Genomic DNA, 10112 nt, shown 5'->3' on the forward strand with positions numbered 1-10112 from the left:
GGAGCTGGGGAGATGACAGACAGACTGGCAGAGGCACAGGCCCCACAGGTGGGCCTGGGAGGCTTTGGTGAGAGGTGAAATGTTATTCTTAGAGCTGTGGAAACCCATTGATGTTTCACTGGATGAAAGGCCTCGGGGGCAATTAATTAAACTGTATAAAACACAATATTGTCATGTTTATTGCAGAGAAATCTTAGCTCATGTGAAAAGGAAGAGGCTGACTTATTTAGATTGAAGGTTACATTTGCTTGTTTTGTTTGCGACAGAGTCTTTCTATGTAGCTCTGGATGGCCTTGAACTTGTGACTTTCCTGTCTCAGCCTCCTGAGAGCTGGGATTGCAGGTTGCACCACCATGTCTGGCTTAAAATACTTTAAAAAATATTTTTTATTTTTATTTATTTATTTCAGAGAGAGAGAGAGAGACAGGCAGATAGGTAGATAGATAACGATGGAGAGCATGGGTACACCAGCCACTGCAAAGGAACTCCAGATGCGTATACTGAACCACTTTGCACTTCTGGCTTACCTGGGCCCTGGGGAATTGAACCTTGGTCCTTTGGCTTTATAAGCAAGAGTTTAACTGCTGAGACATTTCTCTAGCCCTCAAATACATTTTTTTTTCTTTTTGTTTTTTCAAGGTAGGGTTTCACTCTAGTCCAGGCTGACCTGGAATTCACTCTGTAGTCTCAGGGTGGCCTCGAACTCATGGCGATTCTTCTACCCCTGCCTCCCGAGTGCTGGGATTAAAGGCGTGTGCCACCACGCCCAGGTTCAAATACTTTTTACATAAGAAAAATGACTGTCTAAGGTTTCATTTATATGTATAGGATTTGCAAAAGGTGTTAGTTTCAAAAAATAAAAATGGAGCAGAGTCTAATGGTGTGGGCTTAGTAAGCAGAAGTGGATTGCTAGGGGGTGAGCCTTGAGGGGTATGTCCAGAGCATTAGGAGACAGAGTCAGGAGAATCACAGGTTCAAGGCCATTCAACTTACTGAGACCTGCCTCAAATACAAAAAGTTAAAAAAGAGCCGAGGATAGACCCTGGTAGTAGAACACTTGCCTGTCAGGTACAAGGCCCTGGGTTCAATCACAGCACTGAAAAAAAAAAAGCAATGGCAAAATGGTCTAAATGACAGAAATGACAGAGACACAGCCTCAAGGGAGTAATGTGATGACACCTGCAGGTGTGAACAGTTGCCCAGTGTTGGAGGCACGAGGAGCACCTGGCAGTGGAATTGGGATGAAGTCACCTGTACGTGTTCCCTTCTAAAGCTAGCGGGCTTTGCATACAGAAGGGGCTTAATGATGGCACAGGGGGTTGCGGGATGGGAGCAGCTGACGGGCGGTGGCTGGCACTTGGCATGGACGTGGCTTGGAGGAGCACATGGTTACTTCCAGGCGTCATGAAGCCAGTCTTCATGGGGTTGCCACCCTCGGTTTGCTTCTGTGTTTGAGAATGATTTCCTTGCCGCTTGGACTCAGTGAGATCGAATCTGGAAATGCCCATCCCACGGGGGCTCGCGGCTCTCTCTCTTCCGGGCAGAGCTGCCGGACGGATCGACGTCACGGGGCTGGGTAGCGCTTGCCTTGTCTCTGTGATCCCACCTGACAGGAACAACTCCACGGAGGAAGGGTTTGTTTTCCAGTATTTAGCCCAGCATGGTGGGGCAGGCCTGGCCGAGCAGCTCCGTGGGAGCAGGAGCCTGTGGTTCCTCACATCACGGTCACTCGTATACTGAGCGCTCAGGCTAAAGCCGGAAATGGACATCACCTTTAAGGCTCCCCCACCCCCCTCGCCCCACTTCTGCTGACCAGGTCACATGTCCCAAATGTTCCTCACCCTCTTGACAGTGCCATCTGCTGGGGACCAAGTGAGCCACGTGGTCCTGTGGGAGACATTTCACACGCAACGGGACAGAAAGGTAAGAGAGGCGAGTGTCATGTGCTCAGCTTTCTCACTAGTAACACTTGGGGGCGCGGGCCTGGTGGTGGGGGCCGACTCGACTCTCAGCTGTGGCCCCTGGCCTGCTCTGTCAGGTCTCCGAAGGGTAAGGAATAGCAGAGGAGCATGTTGATGGGTGATTTGCGTCCCATCCCAGGGTGGCCCCAGACCGGTGAGAGGCTGTTCTCACCTCTGTTCTTGGCACTCCCGCACCTTGGCAGTGACCCCAGCCCCACCCCGACCCCCTCTGTGGGGGAGATGGGTGTCTGGGTCCTACAGGCATCTCCACCCAGAGGTCTGTGCTGGGCAGGGGCGGAAATAGGCCAGTTGTGACACCAGCTGCCCGCACACCAGCTGCTTGATTTTGAAATCATGCCCCAGACAGAATGAAAAGTCACCACAGTGGAGCAAAAATGAGTGAGAGGGATGGAGAGACCAGTGTGTGACACACTGCAGAACGACAACGTGCCTGGCGCTCTCAGGGTGCTGGAGGCCTTGCAGGAAGGTCTCTCTTGTGGATGCCCGGGACTTTTCTTTTTCTTTTTATTTTTTGTTCATTATTTATTTATTTATTTATTTGAGAGTGACAGAGAGAGAAAGAGACAGAGACAGAGAGAGAGAGAGAGAGAGAGAGAGGTTGAGAACGGGCATGCCAGGGCTTCCAGCCACTGCAGATGAATTCCAGATGAGTGCGCCCCCTTGTGCATCTGGCTAACGTGGGTCCTGGGGAACCGAGCCTCGAACTGGGGTCCTTAGGCTTCACAGGCAAGCGCTTAACCGCTAAGCCATCTCTCTAGCCCTGCCCGGGACGTTTCGATGATTAGACAAACACCCTTAGCCACCTGTCTGCCCTCATCTGAGAACAGCCGGTATCTGTGGGTGTATTCCTTGCATCTTCTCCCTTGCTGGTCTGTCATGGCAAATTTGGCAAATTGTTGGCTGCAGAATGCTGCGGATCCACCTTTCTTTTAAGTGTGTGGGAGAGCTGAGAGGCGGGACGGGGAGGAATGCTGATGTCCTCGCTGCCCGCCCTCCTTGAGGACAGAGCCAGGCAGTGCCTCCCATCTCGAGGACATGGGCCCTCCAAGGGTTTAAGATGTTCAGCACGCAGCGCCTTGCCAGAGTGGCCCGGGAAGCGTTTAGACATTCCACTTTAGTATTATATATGTTTTAAAGAGTAGACACAGCTTCAAATGAAATGCAAAATAGCAGCTCTGGGGAGCGGCCGCCTCGTTCCCTGTCGCGGTGTTGGGAACGTGTCTGAAGTGCCTAACAGAAAGGGAGCCACCAGGGTGGTGCAGAGCAGCGCTTCCTTCCACCCAGGGGCTCTCCTCCTCCTGCGCGCTTCTTCCGACTCTGCCCACTTCTCTTGGCGAGTGCTTGCCCTCCTGACATTCTGATGGTCTCTGGGATGTTGGCGGGTGTCTAGTCCAGGTCTGCCTGGGCTTGGTTCCTGGCAAGACCAGAGGAAGACAGGGCTCTTGGCGATGTCCTGCCATGCCTCCCTGCTTCCTCCTCCCTCACTGGAGCTTGACCATGTCGGTGGCAGAAGCGAAGTCTTTTGTCTGTGTATCCCCTTGGGTACACCACAGCATCTGGTACAAAGCAGGCATGCTTAGAGAAATGGGCTAAGCATACTGAGCCCCTTCCTCCTCATAGCCTCTTTGCTTGCTCTCATCTTGGACTCAGCATTCACCCCTTCAGCCCCCTGTCCCCAGCTGGTCCTGCTGCCCACCTGGAGCATTAACACAGGCCGAGGCTGCCTAGGGGAGCTGTCACAGCTACCAGGGGTGTGTGTGTGTGTGTGTGTGTGTGTGTGCTGAGTGTGTCGGGGCTGCCCTCAGCATGGATAGCTGTGCTGGGACCACATCAGTACCTGTGTCCTGCCGATGCCCCCCTATGTGCAAAGACAGGGAGGGGGTGGGAGATCTCAAACCCCTGTTTTCCCAGTGAGAAGAGGGTGGCCATGGGCATTTCAGAGCCCTTGGGGGTTCAATGCATATCCAGATGTGATCATCAAGAACACATGAGTGGGTGAGCTGACTGTTGTTAATGATGGAATTTGGTTGGGGTGGGGGACTCCCAGATGGACACAAGGTCATTGCTTCCAACAGGAAGCCAGCCTCCAGCCCGTCTCCTCCTCTGGACCTGCAGACAGGACTGCAGTGGTTCCCTGCAGCACGTCAGACCAGGAACGCTGCACACCACCGCTTTCACCGTGACTTCCATTGTGCCTCCACAGTGCCCCTGGGAATGATGGAACCCCGGGGAGACAGACACGGTGTGGGGGTGAGGAGTGAGCTCATTGCTTCTGGAGTTTGGGGGCTGTCCCCCTGCCCTTGTCCAGCTTTGTGGCCCACTGTCTGTCCTGGCCAGGGCAGGGCTTTGTCCCCGCGCTCACGTTCCCCAAGCCTCTCAGCCACAAGGAAGGCTCCTGGCTCAGCTCTGAGTTTCCGTTTTCTCTCCTCAGCGAGCGGCTTCCAGGAATTCTCACCTTCCCCAAACCACCAGGGGAAGCCCCTCTTTGCCTCATTTGACTCGGTTACAGGGCTTCTTCCTCTTTGAAACTCAAAACAGAGAAGTACGCTGAGCAGGAAAACTTATTTTTTCTCTCTTCCCTCTGGAAGCCAGCCTTGATCCGAATGTTCCTATAGCAACATTAATTCTCCCAAGTTGCACCTACTGCATAATAAGTTATATATATAGAAGACCTACTGGGATCCAAATGCCCCATATGTGCAAGCGAATGAGCTAATGTTGCCGTGAGAATTAGCAATGCTCCGTTTCCTGATTTTCATACTTTTAAAGTTATAACCTGTGTTTGAGGGTGCTCGGGTTTCAGGCTTTGGGGAGCGGTGGATGTAGGTGTTGTGCTGACAGGAACGTGCCTTCGTGGCAGGGTGAAGGGGCTCATGGCATGAAGCTTGAGATTGAAAAAGACTTGGGGACACAACTGTCCTTTCTCATCCTCTCCTAAGTGTTCCTCGAGCTCTCTTTTGGCTGTCATGACCTCCGAGATGATCTGACAGCAGGGCCCCGTGAGGAGAGGAAGAGCTAGTCAGACTTGCAGACAGACAGGGCTGGCCAGCCTTGGGGCCTGATGCCTTTGGTTGGGAGATGTGTTTGTGATCTGAGCCTGTTGTCCCCCCACAGGCTGGTGGGAAACGGAAATTGTTTGATTCCTGGAGAACGATTGGGTTCTTGTGGGCTGCTGAGTTGTTGACACTGGATGGAATATGTAGTGTTGTCTTGGGAATGACCTCTGCCTATAGGGAGGACAGTGCTGGACACTGGGTGGAATATGTAGTGTTGTCTTGGGAATGACCTCTGCCTATAGGGAGGACAGTGCTGGACACTGGGTGGAACATATAGCGTTGTCATGGGAATGACCGCTGCCCACAGGGAGGATGGTTCTGGTTTAGGTGGTCCGATATGAAGAGAGGAGGGTGAATGTGAGGAGGAGAGGGGACCACTGGGGGGACTGACCGCTGGGTCTGTACATGGGACGAGGTGGTCCAATACGAAGAGTGTCTTGTGCTCCTCACAACTCAACCACAAAAAACGAGCATGCCCCTGTGCGCTTGCCTGTGTGCTCACACACGCACAGAAGCACCATGGCACAGCCCATTCAGCAGGTCAGTTGTCCCTCATTGAGGCCCTTGCGTCCCTCCCGAGCCTTGCTTGGTGTTCCTGGCTTCAGAGCTCCTGATGCTTCTAGGATGCTGGACTCCATTGACCACCAGAGGGCGCTGCTCCTCAGTGCATTGTCTTCTCTATGCTGATAGAGAAAGGATTTTTAAAACTCTCAAGAATTACCTTAACACCAGAGGGTGAAGAGCTGAACTCATTTCTGCTCATTGCTTCCTTCCTGTGTGTAATGAAAGGCCTTTTCCACTCTGCCCACAGCTGACGGACACCCTGAAGGGGCATAAAACTCAATAGACACTCACAGAGATAAAACCCCCTCTAAAAGTTCTTGGTTCTAAACCTTTTATGGCCTGTATGAGAGTCTTCCTGGAAGGCTATTTTGGGAAATGAAACGGTCCATTTGTTCCCTTGGAAAGCTGAGCTGGGCCCTGGGGGTCCTTGCCCTCCCTCTTGTGTTCCTGGCCTTCTCACCCTGCCCAGGGCTGACCACAGCAATGGGGCAGCAGGCACAGAGGCAGGTGCCCCTGGGATGAATGGGCATCAGCAGTGGGGACATTTAAGGGCACTCTGGGGGCTCTCTGGAGGCTGGAATGGACAGCTTTCTGAACCCACACCCACTCAGGGGGCCCAGGAAGTGCAACCTCAGGGAGATGCCAAAAGGTGCTCAGTCTAGAGCAGGTCATTCCTACTCATGCTGGCCACGGGGACAGGCTCAAGACCACAAGACCCAGCTCATTTGAGGGTCTCCTGGCTAAGTACGAGATGGGAAATGGTGGCTGCTTATGGCCTGAAGGTCCCTCGTTCATTGTTTCTCAACCTGCACTATAGTACCAGGATTTATCTTGTAGAAAAGCTGAACGAGGGCTGGAGACATGGCTCAGCACTTAAGGTACTTGCCTGCAAAACCTGGCCACCTGGGTTCAGTTCCTTAGTACCCAAATGCACAAAGTAGCATATGTATTTGGGGTTCATTTGCAGTGGCTAGGGGTCCTGGTGTGCTCACACATATTCTCTCTCTGTGTGTCTGTATCTCTCTGCTTGCAAATAAATAAAATAATAAAATAAAATAAAAAAGTTGAGAGAGATAAACATGAGAGAATACAATCGGTTGTTTATTTAAATAGTCTTCTAATGCTGGACACAGAACCCGGGGCCTGGCACACGCTAGGCAAGTGTTCTACTGCTGAACACAACCCTTGGCCCCTTACCTGGGCATTCTAGGCAGGTGTTCTACGACTGAGTCATGACACCAGCCCCTCATTGGTGGCTTTAGGCAAGACTTATACCACCAAGGTACATCTTCAACCCCCTCATCAGATCTTGATTTTGGGGTTCAAAGGTCTACTAGGGCTGCCGTAACCAAGTACCACAGGCAGAATGGCTTAAATGGCAAAAAATGTATTTTCTCAAAATTCAGAGATAGGATGTTGAAGAGCAAAGCATGCATGAGCTTGGCTATTCAAGGGTTTCCTTTTGGTAGCTAAAAACATTATTTATTTGTGGGGGGAGATAGATGATAGATAGATAGATAGATAAATAGATAGATGATAGATAGATAGATAGATAGATAGATAGATAGATAGAACAGTAGAGTATAGGACCTCTTGTCACTGCAAATGAACTTCAGATGTAAATACCACTTTGTGCATCTGGCTTTATTGTCTGCTGGGGGATCATATCTGGGACAAAAGGCTTCGCAAGTAAGCACAGGTAACCACTGAGCTGCCTGCCCCGCCCTCCCCTGGGTAATTTGTAATGCTCTGAGTGTTCGTGACTTCTGTTGTTGGCTGTGGTGGTCATCTCGTCCGTGCATCTTCACAAGGTCCTTCCCTGTGTGCCTGTGGTCGAGCCTTTCCTTTGAAGATCACCAGGTGTGTTGGACTAGGGCCCTCCGTAATGATCTCACTTTAATTTAATTACTTCTTTAAAGATTTTGTTTGAAAATAAAGTCACACCATGAGGTGTTAGAAGCAAGGATTTCAACATATAAAAAATAGGTGTGTGTGTGTGTGTGTGTGTGTGTGTGTGTGTGTGTGTGTTACTATTCAAAACAGAACAGAGGCATAAACCAAAGATTCAGAAGATATGTAAAAGTAAGAGAAGAGATTTTTCAGCTACACCCAGAGACCAGACTTCCCCTGACCTGAGGGAATGAAAGAGGCAGGGTCTCCAGGTTCAATTTCCCAGGACCCCCATAAGCCAGATGCACAAGGGTGCACACAAGTCTGGAGTTTGTTTGCAGTGGCTGGAGGCCCTGGCGCGTCCATTCTCTCTCTGTCTCTTTCCCTCTTTCTCTGTCAAATACATAAATAAATAAAATAAAATATTTTTAAAAATAGGGATGTTTCTCAAAACACTTTAAAAAAAGGAAGGAGGCAGGGTCTCGGGCAAGGGAAGAGAGTTGAGATACCACTTAGCCCTCTGCCTCTAGGATGTTCTTGCTCATTTCCTGTCTCCTTCCTTCCCTCTTTTCCTCCAAAGCAGGTACCCTGCAAGGCTGCGGGTGCTTTTTTCTTCACAGAGCCAAGTCCCGCGTGCTAGGCCGTTGGCCCCGCGCAGAGTCCGCTTTCTAGCTCACTGGGTCATGCTGTGGTCGGACTCTGAAATGCTCTCCCCGGGTCAGATGTCAAACACCAGCTCTCCAGCTGCTGGTGCTACTTGGGGGAACTTTAGGACACGGGGCGGGCCTTCCCTCCTCAGAATTCCTTCTCTCCCTGCTCCTTGTTGTCTGTGAGGGGAGCAGCTCTATTCCACCTGCCCCGTGTCCCTGCTGTGACACTCTGCCTCACCTCATGCCCACAGCAGTGGCCGCAAGTGTGACCATGGGCCGAACCTTCTGGAACCATGAGCTGGAAGGACTCTTTCCTCCTTGATGTGCACACGGTGAGGATTTTGTCACTGTGTTAAAAAGCTATCACACCCATACCAATGCCAGCGGCTGCCGGCTGTACTCACTGGATTCTCCATGTGCCAGAGGTTCACTCTGTGGGAAGAAAATGGAGAAAGGCAGAGAGATACCTGTCCCACCTTGGTCTTGTAAGGCATGTGCCCCTCCGTGCCCTCACTGAGGATGGAGTAATTCAGGGACGTCTACTCCATCAACAGAACACCGTGGCTTCAGTTGGCTTTCCTGTGTCCCACATACACTTTGCACCTGAACTCTGCCCTCTGAAGTCCCTGAGGGATAGAGGAGGGGGCTTCCCCACCTTCAAGGTGAACTCAACAGGCAAACCCTAGGTTGTTGGACCACCGAATGATCCAGGATTTCCTTACATTTGCTGTGTCTGTTACGTGGGTTTTGATGGTGTGTGAACACTCAGAACAGTAAACAGTACCAAAAGGAAACCCCTGAACGTGTACCCATGGGCCTCAGTTTTCAGGAATTCAGGAATCTTCGCTAAAAGGAGTGATGCTTACGACGTGCACAGAACCTTACCACCAGCCCTGTTGGACGAGGGTACGCCGTTTCATGCCTCACTTACTGGTTGGATGACCTGTGGATGTAGAGTTTTCCTAAAATAAAAAAAAATTAATTAAAAAGTGGTGTTCGGGGCTAGGGAGATGGCTTAGCGGTTAAGCGCTTGCCTGTGAAGCCTAAGGACCCCAGTTCAAGGCTCGATTCCCCAGGACCCATGTTAGCCAGATGCACAAGGGGGCGCACACATCTGGAAATTGTCTGCAGTGGCTGGAAGCCCTGGTGCGCCCATCCTCTCTCTCTCTCTCTGCCTCTTTCTCTGTCTGTCACTCTCAAATAAATAAATAAAAATAAACCAAAAAAAATTTAAAAAAAGTGGTGTTCGGGAGATGGCAAACAGTGATGGGTATTTGGTGAGATTTGCCAGCCAGTGTGGACGCAGAGCTGGAAGACAGGGTGCATGGCCGGTAGCAGAGGTGACAGGGGCCCCGTGGCTGGGTGGGGGAGCCCATGGAAGGCAGGGGCTTGGCTTCTGTTGCTTTCTTCTGTGAAGACAGTGGGTGCATGGATCGCACCCTAACTCTTTTTCTATATATTTTATTTTTATTTATTTGACAGAGAAAGAGGGCAGGAGGGATGGAGAGAGAAGGGGGGGGGGGAAATGGGCACACCAGGGCCTCCAGCCACTGCAAACAAACTCCAGATGCATGCACCACCTTGTGCATTTGGCTTATGTGGGTCCTGGGGAATTGAACCTGGGTCCTTTGGCTTTGCAAGCAAGCACCTTAACCACTAAGCCATCCCTCCAGCCCCCACCCTAACTCTCATCCTTGATCTTCAGGGTAAGAGCGTTGAGGGATGGTGTCTGCAAAGGACTGGGCTGGAGCTAGGCCAGGGGTGTGTGAGCACAAGAACCCCAGACGCACTCAGGACACCCCAGATCCCAGCTGTTCTGCCGGAGTCTTCCTCTGCTAAGATGGCGGGGGCATGATTCCCCAAAGACGGGCTGAGCCATTGTTGTTACGTCCAGGCTGCAAAGGGCTCTAGAAAGCAGCCTGGCCTTCTTTCCTCAGAGTCCCACGGGCAGGGCCGAGTGGCATTCGTCC

The sequence above is a fragment of the Jaculus jaculus genome, chromosome 7 (genome assembly GCF_020740685.1).
Source record: "Jaculus jaculus isolate mJacJac1 chromosome 7, mJacJac1.mat.Y.cur, whole genome shotgun sequence".
Lineage (NCBI taxonomy): Eukaryota > Metazoa > Chordata > Mammalia > Rodentia > Dipodidae > Jaculus > Jaculus jaculus.